The 25102-nt window shown below is 40.5% G+C and overlaps 1 protein-coding gene and 1 pseudogene across 6 annotated transcripts in view; both read right to left on the reverse strand.

Moving 5' to 3' along the window:
- The window catches only part of PAK1 (p21 (RAC1) activated kinase 1), a 165728-nt gene that overhangs the window by 94916 nt on the left and 45710 nt on the right, over positions 1-25102 (reverse strand). Inside the window, exon 1 of one of the 6 annotated variants that reach the window (XM_012469598.3) lies at positions 20645-20726. The exons of 2 other annotated variants lie outside the window; for them this stretch is intronic. The gene's annotated coding sequence lies outside the window, so the exon portion shown is untranslated. Of the gene's footprint in view, positions 1-3158; positions 3175-20644; positions 20727-25102 lie in introns of those variants that run through there. 3 more of the 6 variants (XM_012469601.3, XM_064365322.1, XM_064365321.1) reach the window with 3 other exon arrangements.
- Positions 9198-10166, reverse strand: LOC105728989 (RNA-binding protein with serine-rich domain 1-like; annotated as a pseudogene).

A 25102-nucleotide genomic window follows, 5' to 3' on the forward strand; every position in this document is an offset into this window, starting at 1 on the left:
GCGCCACGGGTCTCCAGCGTGGCTGCTTCAGCCAGCGCAGTGGGTCTTGGCACAAAAACTCATACAGGTCCGGGTGCCGTTTCAGCTGGCAACTGGAGCGCCTGGGAGACAGAGCCACCCATTCAACGGATAAAAAGGGGACTGAAACAGGGAGCCAGGCCAGGAGGTTCCTGGGTAGAAAAGTGCCTAGAGTCTCCAGCATGGCTATTTCACTGGCGCAGTGGGTCTCCACACAAAACCTCACACAAATCCGGGTGCCTGTTCAACAGGCGACTGGAACACCTGGGTGACATAATTGCCCATTCAACTGATAAAAAAGGGACTGAAACAGGGAGCCAGGCCAGGAGATTCCCAGGCAGAAAAGCACCACAACTCTCCAGTGCGGCTGTTTCAGCCAGCGCAGCGGGTCTCCACACAAAATCTCACAGAAATCTGGGCACCTTTTAAACTGGCAACTGCAACGCCTGGGAGACAGAGTTGCCCGTTCAACTAAAAAAAAGGAGAATGAAACAGGGAGCCAGACCAGGACATTCCCGGGCAAAAAAGCACCTCGAGTCTCCAGCGCGGTTGTTTCAGCCGGTGGACTGGGTCTCCGCACAAGAACTCACACAAATCTGGGCGCCATTTCAACTGGTGACTGGAACACCTGGGAGACAGAGTCACCTGTTCAACTGAAAAAAAAGGGGTCTGAAGCAGGGAGCCAGGTGATCAGGCTGGGCCGGTCCCAACCCCACAAAGAACAGCAATCTGAAACGCTCCAGAGAGTTTCACAGCAAGCACAGCTGAACCTGGGATGGTCCAGCTGTGTGGGGGAGGGGCGTCCGCCATTACTTAGGCAGTCCACCACTACCAAGGTAGTCCACCATTGCTGAAGTGGTCTGCCATTGCCAAGGCAGTCCGCCATTACCAAGGCAGCCCACCATTGCTGAGGCAGTCCGCCATTACAGAGAGAATCTGCCATTATAGAGGCGGGCCACCATTGCCAAGGCAGTTCTAATTATACCCCTATAAACAGGACTGCAGGGAAGTTCCCATGGCAGCTGGGTGGAGCCCACAGCAGCTCAGCAATGCCTCTGCTGGCAGACTGTTAACAAGGCTGCCTCCTCACTGGGCAGAGCACCCCTGAAAAAAGGCAGAGGCACAACAGAAACTTATAAATAAAGCCCTACCTTCCTGAGACGAAGCACCAGGGAAAAAAAGTGGTTATGAGTTCTGCTGCAGCAGACTTAAATGTACCTGCCCAGCAGCTCTGAACGGAACAACAGAGCTCACAGCTCAGCACTTGAGCTCCTATAAAGGACAGACTGTGTCCTCAAGCAGCTCCCTGACCCCCGTATATACTAAGAGTCACCTCATAAAGGAGAGCTCAGACTAACATCTGGTGGGTATCCTTTGGGGACAAAGATAGCAGAATAAGAAACTGGCAGCAACCCTTACTGTTCTGCAGCTGCTGTAGGTGATCCCCAGGCAAGCAGGGCCTGGAGAGGACCTCAGCAGTCCTACAGCAGAGGGGCTGGACTGTTAGAAGGAAAACTAAGAAACAGAAAGAAATAACTTCATCATCATCAAACAGGATATCCACTCAGAGATGCCATCTGAAAGTCACCAACTACAAAGATCACAGGTAAATAAATCCACAAAGATGGGAAGAAACCAGCGCAAAAAGGATGAAAACACCCAAAACCAGAACGCCTCTCCTCCTCCAAGGGATCACAACTCCTCACCAGCAAGGGAGCAAGGATGGATGGAGAACGAGTCTGATGAATTGACAGAAACAAGCTTCAGATGGTGGGTAATAACAAACTTCTGTGAGCTAAAAGAACATGTTCTAACCCAATGTAAAGAAACTAAGAACCTTGAAAAAAGGTTTGACGAAATGATAACAAGAATAAACAGCTTAGAGAGGAATATAAATGAATTGATGGAGCTGAAAAACACAACACAAGAACTTCACAAAGCATACACAAGTTTCAATAGCCGAATTGACCAAGCAGAAGAAAGGATATCAGAGGTCGAAGATCCACTCCATGAAATAAAACCAGAAGGCAAGATTAGAGAAAAAAGAGTAAAAAGAAACAAACAAAGCCTCCAGGAAATACGGGATTATGTGAAAAGACCTAATCTACGTTTGATAGGTGTACCTGAATGTGACGCAGAGAATGAATCCAAGCTGGAAAACACTCTTCAGGATATTATCCAGGAAAACGTGCCCAACCTAGCAAGGCAGGCCAACATTCAAGCCCAGGAAATACAGAGACCACCACAAAGATATTCCTCAAGAAGAGTAACCTCAAGGCACAGAATTGTCAGATTCATTAGGGTTGAAATGAAGGAGAAAATGCGAAGGGCAGCCAGAGAGAAAGGTCGGGTCACCAACAAAGGGAAGCCCATCAGATTCAAGGCGGATCTCTCAGCAGAAACCCTACAAGCCAGAAGCGAGTAGGGGCCAATATTCAACACCCTTAAAGAAAAGAACTTTCAACCTAGGATTTCATATCCAGCCAAACTAAGTTTCATAAGCGAAGGAGAAATAAAATCCTTAACACACAAGCAATTACTCAGAGATTTCATCACCACCAGGCCTGCTTTACAAGAGCTCCTGAAAGAAGCACTAAACATAGAAAGGAACAACCAGTACCAGCCACTCCAAAAATCTACCAAATGGTAAAGAGCATCGACACCATGAAGAAACTGCATCAACTAATGGGCAAAAAAACCAGGGAACATCAAAATGGCAGGATCAAATTCACACATAACAATATTAACCCTAAATGTAAATGGGCTAAATGCCCCAATCAGAAGACACAGACTGGCAAATTGGATAAAAAGCCAAAACCCATTGGTGTGCTGTATCCAGGAAACCCACCTCACATGCAAGGATACACATAGGCTTAAAATAAAGGGATGGAGGAAGATTTACCAAGCAAATGCAGAGCAAAAAAAAAAGCAGGAGTTGCAATCCTAGTCTCTGATAAAATACACTTTAAACCAACAAAGATCAAAAGAGACAAAGAGGCTGGGCACGGTAGCTCAAGCCTGTAATCCCAGCACTTTGGGAGGCCAAGGCAGGTGGATCACGAGGTCAAGAGATCGAGACCATAGTGAAATCCCAACTCTAATAAAAAATACAAAAATTAGCCGGGTGTGGTGGCACCCACCTGTGGTCCCAGCTACTCGGGAGGCTGAGGCAGGAGAATTGCTTGAACCCAGGAAGTGGAGGTTGCAGTGAGCCGAGATTGCACCACAGCACTCCAGCCTGGCACCTGGCAAGAGAGCGAGACTCTGTCTAAAAAAAAAAAAAGAGAGACATAGAAGGATATTACATAATGGTAAAAGGATCAATGCAACAAGAAGAACTGACAATCCTAAATATATATACACCCAATACAGGAGCACCCAGATAGATAAAGCAAGTTCTTAATGACTTACTAAGAGACTTAGACTCTCACACAATAATAATGGGAGACTTTAACACCCCACTGTCAATATTAGACAGATCAACGAGACAGAAAATTAACAAGTATATCCAGGACTTGAACTCAGACCTGGACCAAGCAAACCTAATACACATTTACAGAACTCTCCACCCCAAATCCACAGAATATACATTCTTCTCAGCACCACAGCACACCTACTCTAAAATTGACCACACAATTGGAAGTAAATCACTCCTCAGCAAATACAAAAGAATGGAAATCATAACAGTCTCTCAGACCAGAGGGCAATCAAATTAGACCTCAGAATTCAGAAACAAACTCAGAACCACACAGCTTCATGGAAACTGAACAACTGGCTCTTGAATGTTGACTAGATAAACAATGAAATGAAGGCAGAAATAAAGATGTTCTTCGAAACCAACGAGAACAAAGACACAACATACCAGAATCTCTGGGACACATTTAAAGCAGTGTCTAGAGGAAAATATATAGCAATAAATGCACACATGAGAAGCAAGGAAAGATCCAAAATCAACACCTTATCATCAAAATTGAAAGAGTTAGAGGAACAAGATCAAAAAAACTCAAAAGCTGGCAGAAGACAAGAAATAACTAAGATCAGAGCAGAACTGATCGAGATAGAGACACAAAAAACCCTTTAAAAAATCAATAAATCCAGGAACTGATTTTTTGGAAAGTTCAGCAAAATAGACCACTAGCCAGCTTAATAAAAAAGAAAAGAGAATAATCAAATAGATGCAATAAAAAACAATAAAGGGGATATTACCACCGATTCCACAGAAATACAAACCACCATCAGAGATTATTACAAACAACTCTATGCACATAAACTAGTAAACCTGAAAGAAATGGAAAAATTCCTGGACACTTGCATCCTCCCAAGCCTAAACCAGGAAGAAGTCGAAACCCTGAATAGACCAATAACAAGGTCTGAAGTTGAGGCAGCAATTAATAGCCTACCAAAAAAAGCCCAGGTCCAGATAGGTTCACAGCCAAATACTTACCAGACATACAAAGAGCAGCTCGTACTACTCCTTTTGAAACTATTCCAAACAATCCAAAAAGAGGGAATCCTTCCCAAATCATTTTATGAGACCAACATCATCCTGATGCCAAACCTGGCAGAGACTCAATAAGAAAAGAAGCTTCAGGCCAATATCCATGATGAAATAGATGCAAAAATCTTCAAAAAAAATACTGGCAAACCAATTGCAACAGCACATCAAAAAGCTTATCCATCATGATGAAGTAGGCTTCATCCCAGGGATGCAAGGCTGGTTCAACATACGCAAGTCTATAAACATATTTCACCACATAAACAGAACCAAAGGCAAAAACCCCGTGATTATCTCAATTGACGCAGATAAAGCCTTTGATAAAATTCAACAGCACTTTATGCTAAAAACCCTCAATAAACTAGATATTGATGCAAAGTATCTGAAAATAATAAAAGCTATTTATGACAAACCCACAGCCAATATCATACTGAATGGGCAAAAACTGGAAGCACTACCTTTGAAATCTGGCACTAGACGAGGATGCCCTCTCTCACCACTCCTATTCAATATAGTATTGGAAGTTCTAGCCAGAGCAATCAGGCAAGAAAAAGAAATAAAGGGTATTCAATTAGGAAAGGAGGAAGTCAAATTGTCTCTATTTGCAGATGACATGATTGTATATTTAGAAGACCCCATCGTCTCAGCCCAAAATCTCCTGAAATGGATAAGCAACTTCAGCAAAGTCTCAGGATACAAAATCAACATGCAAAAATCACAAGCATTCCTATACACCAATAACAGACTTAAAGAAAATCAAATCAAGAACAAACTGCCATTCACAATTGCTACAAAGAGAATAAAATACCTAGGAATACAACTAACAAAGAATGTAAAGGACCTCTTCAAGGAGAACTACAAACCACTGCTCAACGAAATAAGAGAGGACACAAACAGATGGAGAAACATTCCATGCTCATGGTTAGGAAGAATCAATATAATGAAAATAAACATACTGCCCAAAGTAATTTACAAATTCAACCCTATCCCCCATCAAGCTAACAATGACCTTCTTCATAGAACTGGAAAAAAACACCTTAAACTTCATATGGAACCAAAAGAGAGCCCACATATCCAAGTCAATTCTAAGCAAAAAGAACAAAGCTGGAGGCATCACATTACCTGACTTCAAACTATATTACAAGGCTGCGGTAATCAAAACAGCATGGTACTGGTACCAAAACAGAGATATAGACCAGTGGAAGAGAACAGAGGCCTCAGAGGCAACGCCACACATCTACAACCATCCAATCTTTGACAAACCTGACAAAAACAAGCAATGGAGAAAGAATTCCCTGTTTAATAAATGGTGTTGGGTAAACTGGCTAGCCATGTGCAGAAAGCAGAAACTGACCCCTTCCTGACACCTTACCCTAAAATTCACCCAGATAGATTAACGACTTAAACATAAGACCTAACACCATAAAAATCCTAGAAAAATATCTAGGCAAAACGATTCAGGACATAGGCATAGGCAAGGACTTCATGACTAAAACACCAAAAGCATTGGCAACAAAAGCCAAAATAGACAAATGGGACCTAATTAAACTGCAGAGCTTCTGCACAGCAAAAGAAACAATAATTAGAGTGAATTAGCAACCAACAGAATGGAAAAAAAATTTTGCAATCTACCCATCTGACAAAGGCCTAATATCCAGAATCTACAAAGAACTAAAACAGATTTACAAGAAAAAAACAAACAAGCCCATTCAAAAGTGGGCAAAGGATATGAACAGACGCTTTACAAAAGAAGACATACATGAGGCCAACAAACATATGAAAAAATGCTCATCAGCACTGGTCATTAGAGAAATGCAAATCAAGACTACATTGAGATACCATCTCACGCCAGTTAGAATGGCGATCATTAAAAAATCTGGAGACAACAGATGCTGGAGAGGATGTGGAGAAATAGGAACATTTTTACAGTGTTGGTGGGAATATAAATTAGTTCAACCATTGTGGAAGACAGTGTGGCGATTCCTCAAGGACTTAGAAATAGAAATTCCATTTGACCCAGCAATCCCATTACTGGGTATATATCCAAAGGATTATAAGTCATTCTATTATAAGGACATATGCACACGAATGTTCACTGCAGCACTGTTTACAACAGCAAAGACTTGGAACCAACCCAAATGCCCATCGATGATAGACTGGACAGGGAAAATGTGGCACATATACACCATGGAATACTATGCAGCCATAAAAAACGATGAGTTTGTGTCCTTTGTAGGGACATGGATGAACCTGGAAACCATCATTCTCAGCAAACAGACACAAGAACAGAAAATCAAACACGCATGTTCTCACCCATAGGCGGGTGTTAAATAATGAGAACACATGGACACAGGGAGGGGAGCATCACACACTGGGGTCTGTGGCGGGGGGAACTAGGGGAGGGACAGCAGGGGTGGGGAGTTGGGGAGGGATAACATGGGGAGAAATGCCAGATATATGTGACAGGGAGGAAGGCAGCAAACCACATTGCCATGTATGTACCTATGCAACAATCTTGCATTGCATGTTCTTCACATGTACCCCAAAACCTAAAACGCAATAAAACATAAATAAATAAATAAATAAATAAATAAAACATCTGAGATGCCGTATTTTCTTGTAGTAATTAGATGGTAAGGCCAGTTACCTGTTAAGGTCACTTTCTCTGTAGTGTACTTTCAGTAATGATGATCTAGAGCACCTTAGATCTAGATATGAGGTGGAGTATAAAATAAATAATATTAGTAGCTTACAAAAATACTGCAAGTAAAGAAACAAGCAAAAGAAAGATGGAAATGAAAAAAGGTATTAATAAATTTATTTAGTGGTAGACAGTCACAAAGCAACCAGTCATAAGTCAAAGTATACTTGAATTTCAAACAAGGCGAAGAAGTGCAGAGAAGGGAGACATTAATTATACCTGCAGAACTAGGAAAAGTTTCAGGGAAGAGGCAGTATTTTGGTTGGTATGGAAGAAAGAGTAACATTTTCACAGAGATATTGAAATTTCCCTTGAGTGAATCACAATAACAAAGGGCCAAAGGAGAAAAAAGTATGAGCTGTTTAAAAAATAATAAATAACTTGGTCCTTCTTAGAAATAGTAAATAATCTCATCATTCATTCACCATTTATTGAACATATTCTACATGTCAGACAGAATCACTATGGATGCAAAGATGACAAGATCTAGTTCTTCCCCTCAAAAAGAAAAGCATTTTTAAAGACAATAGGAGACAAAGCTGTGCCACTGATTGTCAGACTTAACAGGTCCAAAATCTGTTCCTCCTTTAGGTGTTTCCTCCCCCAACCCCTCAATAAATGGCAATCCTATTCTTTCAGTTGTCAAGCCAACTTTTTGCCTATCAGTCCCACAAGCATCCATCAGCAAATTCTATCAACTCTACCTTCAAAACAGTTCTACAGTCCAACCATTTCTCATCACGTTTACCTTTATTACCTTGGTCCAAACCATGAGCAACTTTTGTGTACAATAGTGGATCTCAATAGGGGGAAGAAGAATTGGGGAGGGGAGTGTAGATTTGCTCTGCTCCCCAGGGGATAGTTGGCAATGTCTAGAGAAATTTTGGATTAAAACAACTGAGTAAGTGCTACTGGCATTTAGTAAGTGGGAGCCAGCAATACTATTAAACATACTAGAATGCATAGTATAGCTCCTCACAACAAGGAATTATCCTGCCCAAAATATCAACACCACCACTATTGGGAAACTCTGACCTAGACTATTTCAACATCCTTCTTAACTGATCCATTCTTGCCTCCCAGAGTGATCCATTTAAAATATGTCTCAGATCACATCACTCACTTCTGATTAAAATCTTCCAGTGGCTTCTCCAATCTCAACATAAAAGGCAAAGTCCTTACAAAGACCTACAAGGCCTTATATGATCTTACCTTCCTCCACCTCTTCTGCTCATCTTTCCTTGCTACTTCACTGACCTTTTTTTTTTTGCATTCCAATCCTGCATTTATTTAACACAATTCTTCCACTCTACACAACAAAGTACAAACACAATGTCATCTAAAATGCTACAAAGTTTTAAAACGCAACCAAATTTTATAGTACTGACTGTACAATAAAAGCAAAAAAAAAAAAAAAAAGCAATGTACATGTTGCCAAGGTAACCTGAAGGGCAGGCACAACTGGGGCTGCATGGTGACCCAGCAAAGCTGGCTCTCAACTCACTAATCAGTTTCACAGTAGGGCAATGGGGTGGGGTGTGTGCATGGGTGCACGGACAGAGAGAACCATGCACAGCAACTACCATGGGTGAGAGGCTCTCTGGGGGTGTGTGACCCTGGAAGTCAGAAGAGGCCTCGAGAGGCCAGGCCTAACAGGATTGGCAACTGCACTAAAGTAAAGCCCAGGACAGCTCCCTTTCTAAAAGGACACTGTACAGCAAGGGCAAGGTTTGGCCACCTCCTGCCCCCCGAGCCTCACTCATCCCTGGCGGCTCTGTCACTGAACTGACTCTCAGAAACTCAAAATGGGTGAGCTTTCTAGCCAGAAACTCGGAGGGTATATCTTGGTAGGCACAACACACACCGACGCACTTCTGCAGCCAGAGCCCAGCCGGCAGAGGGGTGCTGCCTGCTGCCCGCTATGCCTGCCCAAGTGGGGGGTTTGCTTTCCTACTGATCTTCCTTTGGCTAGAAAAGTGACAAAACTGAGCTGGGTGGGGTATAAGTTACAGGGGTGAGAGATTCAGTGGCCTGCTTAATGGGAGGAGTTGGAGCTGGAGCGGCTCCTGTGGCGGCGGCGGCCCGGGGAGCGTGATCGCCGGCGCACAGAGGACCTGCGCCTTGGGGAGCGGCATCTTCTCCTCATCCGTGGGAGAGACCTGCGCCACATGGGTGGTGGCAGCAGCATTCTCCTGGGACGGCTGAATCTCCTGGGAGGTGGTCTAGGCCAGGGTGCCAGCACAGCGGTGGCAGTGATCTCCTGGCCATCAATTTGTCCTCCATCCATGTGCTTCAGCGCCTTTTCAGCTTCATCTGGATTCTCAAATTCTACGTATGCATAGCCTTTGGACAGATGGGGATGCATCCTTTCCACAGGCACGTCAATCATTTTAATTTTCCCATACGTGGAAAATATCTCCGTGATGTGATCCTTGGTCACATTCCTGGTGAATCTCCCAATGTGCACTTTGGTGGGCTTAGGGGATGGGCTCCGCCTCTTCCTCTCCTTTTCATCTCTTTTAGGTGGTTTGGATTTGGAGCGGGAGCGCCTTCTATTGTCGTGTCTGCGCCGAGAAGGACTTGGAGAGCCAGAGGAGCTGCTGGAGCTGGATCTGCGGGAGTTGCTGGAGCTTCCTGAGCCGCTGGATGCTGAGGAAGAGCTGGAGCCACTGCTTGAGCCAGTGCTGGTGCTGGAGCCTGAGCTGGAGGTTGAGCTGGACCGAGACCTGGTACTGCTGCTACCACTGGAAGCGCTGCGCCTCTTTCGGGTTTTGTCCCTGCCACGATCCTTCTCACTCGACTCCTTGGTGGCCCCTTTATCTTTTGAACGATCCTTGGACTTCTCATCTGACCGGTCTTTGCGTTTGGTAGGAGAAGGAGCCCTAGTGCTGGACTTTTTATTATTTTGACTCCTAGCAAGCTCTTCTTTTTCACTCTTGATAAATCCATTCTCCCCTTCTGAGGTGTTCAAAGCAGCAATGACGGCCTCACTTATCTGAACTCTCACTTCTAACTGGATTCTGAGAAACGATCCCTAATTGATTGCAATTTACGCCAAAGAGCAGCATCTTCCCGCCGCCTACCTACTTCATTGACCTTCTCTCTGACTTCTCCCCACTTCACTCACTCTGCTCCAGGCACAAAGGCTTTCTCCAACAGGCTACATATACTCTTACCTCCAGGCCTTTGTACCTTATGGTGACTATGCCTGAAAACACATTTCCCCTCAGATATCCATATGGCTTATTCCCTGCCTTCCTTCAAGTCTCTGCTGAAAGATCACTTTATCAGAGAATTCTTCTCTAACCATTCTTTATAAAATGATTTTAAAATCTCCCTCTACTCTATCAGCACTCTTTATTCCATCCTATCCTGCTTTATTTGTATCCTGGCACTTATCATCAACTGACATTTATTTGCTTATTTGCTGGCTCCCTCCAATGGAACAAATGCTCCACAAGGGCAAAGACTTTGTCTTTATCTCCAGACCTTAGAACTATTCCTTGCACACAGTAGGTGATAGGTAAGTAATGGGTGAATGAAGGAATGAATGAATAAATGGAGCTGGAAAGACCAGTCAGAAAAAAACTACAGAGAATCCCAAAGGAATGCAGACGCAGTCTTAGAGTGGCCTAAAGTTCTCTTCTCATCATGTCAAACAAATCACCTTTTGCCTTCCCAACCAAAAAGAGACAAAGGGGGAGGGAGGAAGAAATAGAGAATTCTATGAGAACATTATAATAATCAGAGGTATCTAATAATAAAATGGACAATCTCTGAGGTGTTAACATTGCCAGTCAACCCTTCAGCAGGGAAGATACAGCAATAAGTTACTACATAATCCCCTAAGTTTTCCCTTGCCCTATCCTTTAGGATCCAGCTTAACTGTTACCACTTCTACGAAGGCTTCCTATAATCACTCAAACAGATTTAATGACTCCTAAATATGGCCCTTACAGAAGTCTTCCCAAACATTTACCCAATTTACTGAAAGTATTTGATAGTATTTCTTCTTACCTCTAGACTGGAAAAGTAATGTATCTCCTCATTTACTACTGTATCTCCAGCCCAAAATAAGGAAGGTCCAATAAAACACAGGCACCAGTACACATTTTTATAAAATCATACAGAGTACAAATACATTTTTTAAATCCATATTAAAAAGTAACTAAAGGCAGGGCACGGTGGCTCATGCCTGTAATCCCAGCACTTTGGGGAGGCCGAGGCGGGTCGATCACCTGAGGTCAGGAGTTTGAGTCCACCCGGCAAACATAATGAAACCCTGCCCTACTAAAAATACAAAAATTAGCCAGGCGTGGTGGCGGGCACCTGTAATCTCAGGAGGCTGAGGCAGAGAGAATCACTTGAACCTGGGAGGTGGAGATTGCAGTGAGCCGAGATCACACCATTGCACTCTAGCCTGGGCTACAGAGCGAGACTCCATCTTTAAAAAAAAGAAAAAGTCACTAAAGTCAAATGACTTTCAAATGCCTAACCAACATCCATTCATCCCTTCATCCATGCCAATTTTGCCAACCCTAACTTTATCCAGGAAAGTAAGTTTCTAAGAATTCTGGGAAAATGGTTGCTTTAATTATAAAATAGGACACAGGCGGAGTGCTAACTCTGCGCCCCCCACAACCCCCGCCCTGACCCTTCCTTTCTCAAAAATTCTTTCTGGAGCTGCAACAGCCTCATAACCTTGAGGTCGTAAGTACAAGAGTGGAAGGCACACACTCGAAGGTTGGCAGAGTGACAAAGTGGAAAAGGCTCGCAGAGTAGAAAAAGAGAAAGAGCCTGGGTTCTAAATGGTATTGTATCCCATCCTGTACAAGCAGCAGGTCTCCTCCCTCCTTGTTAAGTGAGGAAAATTTAATCTTATATTTAAATCACTGTTAGGTTTTCTACTGCTTACAGCTGAAAATATTTCTAACTGATACAAACAAGAAGCATACTAGAGAATCAAGAAAAAGATACTTCTTACTAGTCTGAAACATTAATTCCTTATTAGCCACTGGCCTCTAACCATAAATTCCTCTTATTAGTAGAAGAATAAAAAAGATCTGAGCAAATTAAGACAATACTAAGTAGATATGAAAGGAAGACTGAGAATATTCTTCACAATTTGATATATTCCCAATAAGGCAGGCAATCACTCTTAAGTTCTAAAAAAAAAAACACAATATAACCTGTCTACTACAAAAATGGCTTTCAAGGTGCTCACAAATATAAATATAAATGTATATACACACACACAAACATATATCCCTTAAGACAATAGTAATCATCAATGGAATACAGGTAATAAAGTAGGAGACAATTACAACATAGTATCAACACTCCATGCTTTGCAATTCATGACCAAATTTTGCTCTGAGCATCCTGGAAGCCAAAATTTAAAAAAAAATGATAAAACTCAAACTAATTAACACTCATTGTCTCATGAAGGAAACATTTCAATGTTGTTAAGGGACAACCATTATTAAAGTAAGGGTTGGAAAACTCTGCAATAGGCCAAATGGTAAATTCTGCAAAAGGTCAAATGGTAAGGGTTGTAAAATTCTGCAAAAGGCCAAATAGTTGATAGAATTTGTTGATGGATGCTTGTGAGGCTGATAGGCAAAAAGTAGAGTCAAAGGCCTTGCTCAGAAGCAAGGCCCAGCCCCACAGCTATCTCCATCTTAGCTTTGAAGGCCCTATCATCTCTGTCTCAAAAACTCAACTCTGCCTTTATAGCACAAAAGCAGCTACTGACAATATGTAAATGAACGTGTGTAGCTGTGTTTCAAAAAACTTTATTTACAAAAACAGGCAATGGGGCCAGATTTGCCCCACAGACTGTAGTCTGATGACCTCTGACTCAAAGGATTCTTGGATGTAAGCACCAGACCCTGAGTCCGGTAAAAATCAATTTAAAATCTGAATCTGGTGAAAATCAATTTACTGAAAGAATATTGGGTGGCTCACAAAATTTGGTGAAGGTTGTTAAAACAGGCTTAAGGCTAAACTTCCAAAATAAAGCACAAAGGACACCGCAGAACTAGTCCAATGAGGAAACCACTGCAGCTACTTCTGATCATGAGATGCTAGAATGGGTACCACTGTCACATCTGGATCAAGAATTTAACCTCAGTGCAGCAACCACAAGCACCAATGCCACTTCAATGCCAGGAACCCAACCTTGCAGGGGATGCTACTGCCTCTGACATCAAAAAAAAAGTTTCCCGTTACTTTCTCTTTCATGTCTTTAAGTGCTAAATCCAAGTGTGTTCTGGGCCTATCAAATTGGTGAAACCTAGGTCACTGCCTAGGCCCCAGAAGCAAGGAAGCTTGGGAAGCAACTATCTAAATTAGCTCCTTTAGGGGATTGCATCTTTGCCCCTAATAAAACTTACAAAATGGGGAACACAAAATATTGTACAGTAAAAACAAATGTTCCACTCTAAAATCTTACAACTAACACTAATAAACTAAAAATGTTCTCACCATCTCTTCAAAAAGGGGACAACACAAAGTCTTATCAGTTACTACATCCCAGTATTAAATTCTGAGGAATTTTTCTCTTATATGTTGGTGCTTTAAGTACCAGGTACTATTTAAATCCTTTGTTCAAGCTATTACCACTGCATTGAACACACTTGTCTCCCGTTATCCCCTTCTATTTCCTCCAAAACTCTTCATCTTCAGGTGTCATCTCTTCTAACTTGCCATCTCTGATGCAGTCCTCACCCAATGGAGTAAGTCCTCCACCTTTAAGGTGTCTTGTATCTCCAGCCAGACTATATGTCCCTTTGTTTATGAAAAGCTTCATTCATCTCTGTTCCCTCAGTAGTTCATACAAAGCCTAGCACATAGAAAGCTCTCAATAATTACATCTACTGAACCCAAACAAATCTAAAAAATAAAAACATTACACATCTTTTGGCTCAGCAGCCCAATTTCTCTCTGTCTTGTCCTGATTCATTTTATCCTCCTGGATAGGATACATACTTGTTTGCAAGCCTGTTTTAAATATCTAAAATGCTGCAGCTGCACAAGTGGGTTTTTTTTTTTAAGTGATAATAAGTAAGTCCTTTATAAACTCAAAAGTAGCTGAGGTCCACTGTGTCATCAAAGTAGAAGACAATTTTAATAGGCATATATACCCCATTTTAAGAACTCTTGGACTCCAAAAACTTTAGACACAGGTTTTTGCTTTTCTTTTTTAATGAAATCCCAATCTTTCTTGCTACTAAAATCTTTCTTCTCACTTTAATTAAGTTTAGACTTCAACTCTGGTGTTCTACCAAGTCAGCCAAGGTTTCTAGAAAAGAGGTACCTTCTATAAGAATTGACAGTTGTAGGCCGGGCGCGGTGGCTCAAGCCTGTAATCCCAGCACTTTGGGAGGCCGAGGCGGGTGGATCACGAGGTCAAGAGATCGAGACCATCCTCGTCAACATGGTGAAACTCAGTCTCTACTAATACAAAAAGTTAGCTGGGCATAGTGGCGCGTGCCTGTAATCCCAGCTACTCAGGAGGCTGAGGCAGGAGAATTGCCTGAACCCAGGAGGCGGAGGTTGCGGTGAGCCGAGATCGCGCCATTGCACTCCAGCCTGGGTAACAAGAGCGAAACTCCGTCTCAAAAAAAAAAAAAGAGAATTGACAGTTGTAAAGAGCTGCATTTATATGGCAACTAATAAAGCACATTCATACCCATTATCCAACTTAATTCTTACATATCCTCCTTTGAGATTTCTCCTCAGAAGCAAGGCCCAGTCACACAGCTATCTCTGTGGCACCCTCCTGGACCACTCCCACCACAGCCACCATTATCTTCTGCCACACATACATTTGTTATACTCTTTTCACTTAAACTAATTGTCTGTTATCCTTAGTGAAGTATAAGCAGCTTGAGGGAAAGAACAGGCCTAGCACAGTGTAAGGAATAGTAAATGCTCGATAATTGTTTGCCAAAGTGTGATAAGTATCAGAGCTGGAATTAGAAAATTCAGGTTCATCACATTCTAAGGAGTTATCCATGCTGCTCTCCAAACAATTATAGAATAAAAGCTTTCCTTCCTCTTCAGTTTCAATTAGCACTAGGCAGACAGAATAGTGCTAATCTTAAGTTGGGAACATTCTACTGTATCTCAGGCCAAATCAAAATAAGAGTTAGGCTTGCAGGTAAGTACACCTTGATTCAACCCCTGTGAAGGCACAAATTGAATCTGTCTACTAGAAAATGTTCTGATCTCAATTTTGAAATTATTTTAATGAGACTGAAAACCTGACAGGAAAAGCAAAATGAGCAATCTTTTTTTTTTTTTTAACCATTCAGTGCAATGATTATCAAACACAAAAACTAGGCTTTGAAATCAGACACTTCAATTTCAGGGTAGAAAAAGAAACCTGGACAAAGGCCTGGAAGAATGAATGAGCAGAAAAAGAGAGGTTCAAGATGCTGCTATGGCTGGAGCAAGTGGGGTTGGAACCTCCTATCTTTCTCTTCCTCTCTAGAAACCCCACATGCTTCAAGGAACTTAGCCTGTGATGCTTCCCACACAGCCCCAAAAAGTGCAGACTGGTAAGTCACTGACAAAGTCTAAAACCCTTCTTTACTGACACTTCAGCTTAAGTGTCTCTGCAGAGACAGACTGAGTGTCTTTGCAGAGACAAGCTTTCAGGAGACACGTCGCAATGCTGACCTTCAGACAATTTGGGGCAGGCTTTCTTGGTAGGATGATGTCACTGCTATTATTTGCAGCTTTAAATACCCATATTCCTGTAGCTAGGAATTACTTTATTTAGGATGAGAGTGTAGAGAATTTTTTTAAGGACATACTTGGAATTTACTAAAGAGGAGAATAGTGTGAATGTATCATTTTCTCAGAAAGAGCTCTGGCACAGGGCAGATATCTAGACCCAAGGGTTTGCCAGAGTCCAAACCCTTTCTCGTAGTCAGAGCCTCTCAGACCTCAGTGGGACCTGTGAATGGACTTCAAATGTAAGCAACAGATTCACTGCTGTGGTAACTTTACCACTCAAAATTTATTCCCTTGACAAGTTCCATCAGCACTCCCTGAGTGTCTATTACATACACTGCCCTGTGTTCGGTGCATTCAAGGAGCAGCCAATGAATCAGAAGCAACAGATATGTAAACAGCTTATTGTGAAAAGAGGGAGAATGAAGTAAATATTCCATCAGAAGTAGAAAAAAAGAAGACCGTTTATGACTATAGAGGTCAGAGAGGTTTCACAAGGCAATTCTTTCCTCTTACAGATATCTTCTTCACTGTATTCAGGCTCTGACATCCATAGCAGACATCTGAACTAGGACTCTGAGGGATTTTATCAAATAGTGAAGAGAATTGGCTAGGCTAGACAGAGGAGAGGATAAAGGCAAAAAGCCAGAGGAGTAAATGTACTGGGGTATGTCTAAGGAGTAGCCGGTGGCCACAGTTGGAGTGCACAGTATACCAAGGAATTAATAAAAAATGAGGAAGAAAGGTACCATTGGGTCAGTACTAGAGGTTCTTGAATGCCAGCCCAAGGAACGTGAAATTTATTCTCTAAGCAAAAGGGAACTATTACAAAGTTTTAAGCAGAGCAGTGACATGATTTGACTTATATTTTAGAATGATCACTCTAGCAGAAATGTGAAAGGTACAAGAAGATTGAAAACAGGGACATCAGTTAGGAGGATTTTGTGTTATAATAGTCTAGCTAAGACATGATGAGAGCACCCCAACATTGTGGTCAGACCTAAGCAGGGTGAGTCCATCAGGAGAGGGAGGAAAAAGAGACAAGTAGTCTAGTGAAGAGAATTAGAGCCCAAGCAGGGTGAAAAGAGCATCCACATTTGGGGCAGGGAGGTGGACTGGTGTGGAATATCATAGTCTGAGTATAGCAATGAGGGCATCCATATCAGGAGAGAAGGGTGCCCTGGTGTAGTGTGTCAGAAGCCAAGCATAGTTAAGAAAGAGTTGTCATGGAAGAGCACCCTGGTATAGGGTACCAAAGCCCAAGCAGGATAAAGAAGGCATCCACACAGTGGGGAAAGCCTGTGATAGGGGTGTCAGAACCTCATTTCCTCATTATGTCTATGAGAGGGACTGGGAGCAGCAATGGGCCAATAACAATAAGCATTATCTAGGAACCAGATTTTGGAGTCTAAGTGCCATTTAACACTGAAAAAATACACGAGGATTCCTTGGTGAAATGGCTTAATCCAAAGCTGGTATAGAGAAAGTACAAGATGAACCTAAAATGTCTTATTGAGCCAGAAAACAAGGAAGTGGTCAAAGGATGATAGGGACATATCAAAAGTTGACAGAGGCCAACTCGAATGGGGCCGCTATGGTCAAATCAAAGAGAATCTGAGAACCAAAACAAATAATGCTAGCAATAGATTATTACCCATTAAATAAAATAAATCCATACAGATATAAATAACTAAATACACTGAAAGTTTGGCAAGGAAACGGATATTTACATAGTACTGCCTACAAAATACTTACTAATTATAAAAGAGAAAAGAGTAACTTCACAGTGGAGAAGACTGGTAGACACCATCTTAAGCAAGACACTGAAATGAACATCAATAGTCATGGGACAAACTGAAATCATCACCATCTAAAAAGATGCAATAAAAAGAACACAGCATCAGTTCTGTAGTATTTACTACTAAAGATGCATAACGTAAGACTTGTGATGACATTCCACAAAACACCTGCTATATCTGATATTCTACAAAATAATAGGCCTATAATCTTCAAAAGTGTCAAGATTATCAAAGTTAAGGAAAAACTAAGGACACTAAAAAGATACAGCTTCTAAATGTAACATGTGATTCTGAACTATATTCCTTTGCTATAAAAGACAGTTGGACAATTGGCAAAGCTTGAATGGGTGTGAGGATTAGATAATAGTAATGTAACAGTGTTTATTTCCTGATTTTGATGGTTGCATTGTGCTTACACAACCATCTTATTATATAGGAAATAATGTGGGGTTGATGGAGGGTCATGTCAGCAACTCATTTTCAAATGGCCCAGAAAAACTAAGTTTTATATCATTTTTTAAAAAATTATTTTAATGAAAAACCAAACAGATGATGAAGATCTAGAATATAGCAGCAGCAGTGGGAATAGAAAAGAAAGATATTTTTCCAGGGTCACACAGTAAAGTTAAAGGTAAGACTGAGACTAGACTCTTTCTGAGCCTCATATTTCCTTCCTGCTATATAGAGCGTGTGTGGTGCCAAGAAAAATACTCTTCTAAGAATTAGAAGCTTATATGTCTGGTAGTGATTAAATATTGGGGGTTACAGAAAAAAAAAAGATAACAAGCCTTCAGGTAAGTCAGGCTGAGGTTTACAGGACATCAGGTTTTTGGTGAGGAAAACCGTATTCCAGACTCCCCCATTTGATGAGAAAAAGTTTAATGACCTCAGATGTTCCTTCAATACTGAGATAATGACCTTGTTATTCTAAGAGTCCTTGTTCCCATTTTGGCCCAGTCCTATGAGTGTCCAAATAACCAGTGACTAAATTAGTTTCAGACCTACTGTAACCTCCAAAGTCTAGTACTGTTTAGACAGTGGGAACAAGCTGTGGCTGTCAACAGAAGCAAATTTTATCCTTTCTTAAAATGAACGAATGTGACCCATACTATCAAGACCTTTCCAAAACAAGTGGAATAGAGAAAAACATCTCTTTACCAAAAGGCAGTAAAATATAATACAAAGAATATGGACTCTAGAGTTAGATTCAGTTTTGATTCCTGTTTCCCTTGGGCTGATTATTTAATCTCTCTGAACTGGAATTTCCTCCTCTCTTAAATGGGGACAAATAATTGTTGTGAAGTGTTAGAAAAATAATCTTTAAAGTACATATCAAAAGTGCCAAAAACACAGTAGGAGCCTAAAATATAGTAATTTATTTCAGGGGTCCCCAACTGCCAGGACCAGTACCATAGCCTGTTAGGAACTGGCCCTCACAGCAGGGGGACAGCAAGCAAAGCTGAGCTCCACCTCCTGTCAGATCAGTGGCAGCATTAGATTCTCATAGAAGTGCAAACCCTACTGTGAACTGCGCATGAGAGGGATCTAGGTTGTGCGTTCCTTATGAGAAGCCCATGATAAATGTAATACACTTGAATCATCCTGAAACCATTCCCATCCCCCTAAGCTCAGTCCATGGAAAAATTGTCTTCCATGAAACCAGCCTCTGATGCCAAAAAGGTTGAGGACCACTGCTTTATTTAGTAAATTTTTGCTACATTATTTGGAACATTTTGCTAGTGTTTGCTACATTATCTGCACTATTTTACAACATTTACAATGATAATTTGCATTTCTGCTACATTATGCAACTCAATCTTTTGAAAATAACCCATGCATACAGCTTTGTATGCATCTAGGATATAATTTATGTCTCATATCAACCCTGAGAGATTATGCAATAGAAGTGTTATTCTCTTTTCAATTTGATAGATAAGGCAACCAAAGTATGAACAGAATCAATTTACCTGCCCAATGTTTAACAATGAGTTAAATATACAGCTGAGTCATGAAAAACATATCCTAATACCCTCTTCAGTGGTCTTTTTCTCTCATAGGAGTTATGTGATGCTGAGGGAAATGTCTTTCCTAAGAGTTACCCGCTTCACCAGAATGTAGACTGAGAAGGCAATCATTTCTCTGAGATGAAAGTGCAGTTAAGTCTAACTAAGAAAGAAGTAAAGCATCTTTTCCCCACTCTTAACCAGAACAGGAAGAGTCATCTTTCTACCTACTTGAAACTATCAAAATGGTACTCTTCATAAGGACCTAAGTGAAGGAAGCCCCCACAAGAGCCAAGTAATTTCACATGTCATAACTAGAAAGGTGAAGTCTAACTTACCCATGTATAGAAGGTGAGCCTGATACCTGGAGAAGAGAAAGGATATACCTTTCTCACAAAGAGTATCAATATGCCAATCCTACAATTGCTGAATGGCCTTAAAATAAGGTCACTCTAAAGTTCATTTGGTAACTGTCTGTCACACATTAACACAAGGTACTGTCTTTATCCACTCTTGTGCTCTAAAGTTTAAGCCTGTGTGGGTTTTTTATTTTTGCTCCTCAATTAAAGTGAATAGCCCCATCTTACTCATCTGTGTACTCCCACAAGCTTAAACAGTTGGTGCTCAACAAGTACCTGTAGTAAGACATAATTCCAGATATGCAAGGTTGCTTTAATATCAAAAAAAAAATCAATTCACTAATACCCCATAATAACTCAATAAAGGGAAAAGCCATATGATTATCTCTGTTGACACAGAAAAAGCATTTGACAAAATATAATGTCTTCTTACAATAAAAATACTCGAGAAATGAGGAATAGAAGGCAACTTCCTTAATCTGATAAAAGGCATCTATGAAAAACCCACAGTTAAACATCATACTTACCTGGTAAACAACTGAAGAAGACAAAGATGTCCATTCTTGCCATTTCTATTTAGCACTGCACTGAAGGTTCTAGCCAGAGCAACTGGGCAGGAAAAAAGAAGAAATAAAGAACAGAAAATAAAAGAGAAAAGAAAGAAAAGCACTTACACTGGAAAAAAAAAAAGCAGTTTAGCTGGTTGTGGTGGCACACACCTGTAGTCCCAGCTACTCAGGAGGTTGAGGCTAGAGGAAGGTTTGAACCCAAGAAATCAAGGCTGCAGTGAACTATGATTGCACCACTGCACTCCTACCTAGGTGGCAGAATGAGACCCTATCTCAAAAAAAAAAAAAAAAAGAAAGAAAGAAAAGTAAAACTATTTATAGAAAATCCTAAGAAATTCACATCAAAAAAAAAATCTGTTGGAATTATTTAAAAAGTTCAGCAAGGTTGCAGGATTCAAAACCAACTGTATTTCTATACACAGCAATGAACAATCCACAAACTGAAATTTTAAAAAATCATTTACAAAAGCATAAAAAAAAACACCCAGAAGTTTAAAACCTGTACAACCTTGAAAAAGAAGAACAAAGAAGACTAATACTTCCCAATTTCAAAACTTGATTAAAAACCTAGAGTAATCAAGACAGTATGGTACTGGCATAAGAATGGTGATACGGATGAATTAAATGGAACTGAGAGTCAAGAAATTAATGTTTATGTTTGTGGTCAACTATTTTTCAACAAGAGTGCCAAGATAATACAATGAAAAAATAACAGTCTTTTCAACAAATGGTGCCAAAACAACTGGACATACACATGCAAAAGAAAGAAAGTGGACCGCTGCCTCAGACCACATGGAAAAACTAACTCAAAATGGATCATAGCTTTAATTGTAAGAGCTAAAAGTATAAAACTTGCAGAGGAAAACATAGGTGTAAATATTCATGACCTTGAATGGTTTCTTAGACATAATACCAAAAGCACAAACAACAAAAGAAGAACTAGATAAACGGGACTACATCAAAAATAAAAACTTTTGTGCTATAAATAATGGCATCAAGAAAGTAAAACGACAATTCAAAATAGGAGAAAATATTTGTAAAACATATATTTGATAGGAGACTTGTATCCAGGATATATAAAGAACTCTTATAATAATAGTAAAAAGACAAACCAGTTTAAAAATGGACAAAGGATCTAAACAGACATTTGTCCCAGGAAGATATACAAGTAGCCAATAAACACATGAAAAGATACTCAAAATCATTAGTCTTAAGGAAATCAAAACCATATGAGATAGATACCATTTCACACCCACCTAAAATAAAAAGATAGTAACAAGTATTTACAAGGATGTGGAGAAATTAGAACTCTCATACACTGCTGGTGGAAATGTAAAATGGTATAGCTCCTTTAGAAAATAGTTTGGTAGTTCCTCAAAAAGCTAAACATAAGAATTAGCACATGACCCTGCAATTCCACTCCTAAATATATACCTAAAGGTAAATGAAATATATATCTACACAAAAATTGTACATAATTGTTCACAGTAGCATTAGTCATAGCCAAAAGGTAGAAACAATCCAAATATCCATGAACTGATAAATGGATAAACAAAATGTAGTATATCCATACAACGGAATTCAGCAGTAAATATAATTACATAGATAAAAATAAACAGAATTCCATACAATAGAATTTTTTCAGCAAAAAATGCTGCCAAATATTATTGAGCAATAAAATGAAATAACACACATTACAACATCCATGTTTCTTTTAAGAGGACAAAATATTCTTTTTTTTTTGGATGGGGGATGGGGTCTTGTTCTGTTACTCCCAGGCTGGAATGCAGTGGAACTATAATGGCTCACTGTAGCCTCAACCTCCTGGGCTCAAGTGATCCTCTCACCCTCAGACTCCCAAGTAGTTGGGACCACAGGGACATGACACTCTGCCCAGCTATTTTTTTTTTTTTTTTTTTTTTGAGACATGTTCTCATTCTATTACCAGGCTGGAGTGCAGTGGTATGATCTCCGCTCACTGCAACCTCCACCTCGCAGGCTCCACTGATCCTCACACCTCAGCCTCCCAGGTAGCTGGGACTACAGGTGTGTAGCACCACATCTGGCTAATTTTTGTATTTTTTGTAGAGACAGGGTTTCGACATGGTGCCCATGCTGGTCTCCAACTCCTGAGCTCAAGCGATCTGCCTAACTCAGCCTCCCAAAGTGGTGGGATTACAGACATGAGCCACCAGGCCTGGCCCAGCTAATCTTTAAATTTTTTTTTGAGGAGACAGAGTTTCCTTATGTTGTCCAGTCTGGTTCTCAAACTCCTAGGCTCAAAGGATCCTCCTGATTTGGCCTCCCAAAGTGCTGGTATTACAGGCATGAGCCACCATGCCCAGCCAAGACAAAATATTCTAAAACTAGATTGTGGTACTTGTACAGCCTGTGAATATACTGAAAAAAAAATGGAAATTACAACCCCACTGGGAACAAGAAAAAAAAAAAAAAAAAACATGGGAACAAGAAAAAAAAAAAAACCACAACACTGAACTGTATACACTCTAAGTAGGTGAATTTTATGGTATGTGAATTATCTCAATAAAGCTGCTAAACATACATACACAATTATGGTAGAATAGCAAGAGCACCCACTGGACTTAAAGGATCAAGTCAAGGTCAAATCCTGGTTCTATCACTCACTACCTACATGATAGTGACTTCACATTGAACCTTAGTTTATCTGTAAAATTAGGATACAAATAGTAATCCCTACCTTTGCAAGGTGGCTGGAAGATGAGGTAAGAAAACAGACATGGAAGTGCTTTGCATATAGCTAATTTCCAGAAACACAGATTTTCTCTTAAGAGACATCCCTTATCACTAGTATTACTGAACAAAATAATTGAAAATAGGAGAGGACATTTTCCTCAACTAATTTAAGTAGCTTTGTGTTTTTTTCCAACAAACTAAAGGAATATGAGCAGACCGCAATGTTTACAATGATAAGTAAGAAGGTGCTAGAGTATGTGTACCTAGGCACTCAGAGTGCAGTTCTCAATAAAGAAGGGTTAAAGTAGATACTCCAATTGCCTTCTTCCCCTGTAATCCAAACCCTCCTTCTGTTTCAATGTGTAGACCATGACTACCACATCACCACTGAAACAGGAAGTTGTTCAGGAGAAATAACAGGATTCCCACTTCCAGGTTGGCAGGGAGAGTAAGGTTTCCCCATTTCTCAGTAGACACTTATTCTGTGGTTGGAGGTCACACCAGGATATCACTGGTGGGCAAACAAAGATGGGAAGGAGAAAAGAACAGCTGTTTAATACTTTTGTTTACAGAAAAGAAAGCCAATAGATTTGCCTAAGACCACATGGCAAAATCATATAGCTCTAATCACAATAGGCATATGGCAAGCAGCACTATGTTGTACAAAGAATTCTGGGCTTAAGGATAGAAAAAATCAGATCTAGTCCCAGATTATACAGTAGTTTGCTACCAAACTTCTGTATAATCTTGACTAAGTCAATTTCGCTCTCTCTCTGAATTACCTCTCATGCGCCTACTGATTCAGAATTTTCACAAAGTAACTACTGCATACAAGACACTGTGCTGGCATACTGTGAACAAAACAAGAGTCCTACATTTTTGTAGCTTATAGGATAGAACACTGCAGAAGTCAGATATTAAATAAATAAATCTAATTATAACATAATTACAACTTGTGATACACAGCCAGTGCCAATCAGAAAGTAAGATGTGCATAGGAAAGCACATATGCAGAAGAAAATCTCACCAACAAACTCCAAATTACAAATCAAAAGAAGCTTCTCTCAGCTCACCCTCCATCACAAACAGTAATTCAGTATTTCTTTGCTGTACGTTATGTCACCTGACTGCCTGCTTCTTGATATAGCTGGATGCATCATGGTCAATCACAAATACACTAAAATGTGCAACAGATGCCAGTCAGTTGCATCAGTTACTGTGAGACCTTACACAAGCCTCGTTCTCTCTCTGAGCCTGTTTCTTTATCTATAAAATGGAGATAATACTACCTATTTCACAGTTTTGTTCTGAGGATAAAATAGAAAAAAGTAGTCTGGAAACAATGAACTGTGATAACAACACTAAATCATTAAGATAAAGAGGTACATCATTTATTCTAGTGTGCCCTCAACATTCAGTAGCAGGTTAGGCACAGAACAGATCTGTGCCTATCTGTCCCCATCTGTAAAACAATGATAATATGAGAACTCACTTTACAAAGTGATTGTAAGGATTAAATGAGATAACATGTAGGTCAGGTACTTAGCACAGTCCCTGACACATACTTAGAAAAATGTTAAATGCTATTAATTCATTTAACCTTACTTTCCTTCAATTTCCTCATCTGTAAAACAGTAACAAGAGTACCTAACTCATAAGATTATTCTGGGGATTAAATAAAGGCTTAGAACAGTCTCTGGC

Source organism: Aotus nancymaae, unplaced genomic scaffold (assembly GCF_030222135.1).
Source record: "Aotus nancymaae isolate 86718 unplaced genomic scaffold, 86718_ANA_hifiasm-v0.15.2.pri h1tg000059l, whole genome shotgun sequence".
NCBI lineage: Eukaryota > Metazoa > Chordata > Mammalia > Primates > Aotidae > Aotus > Aotus nancymaae.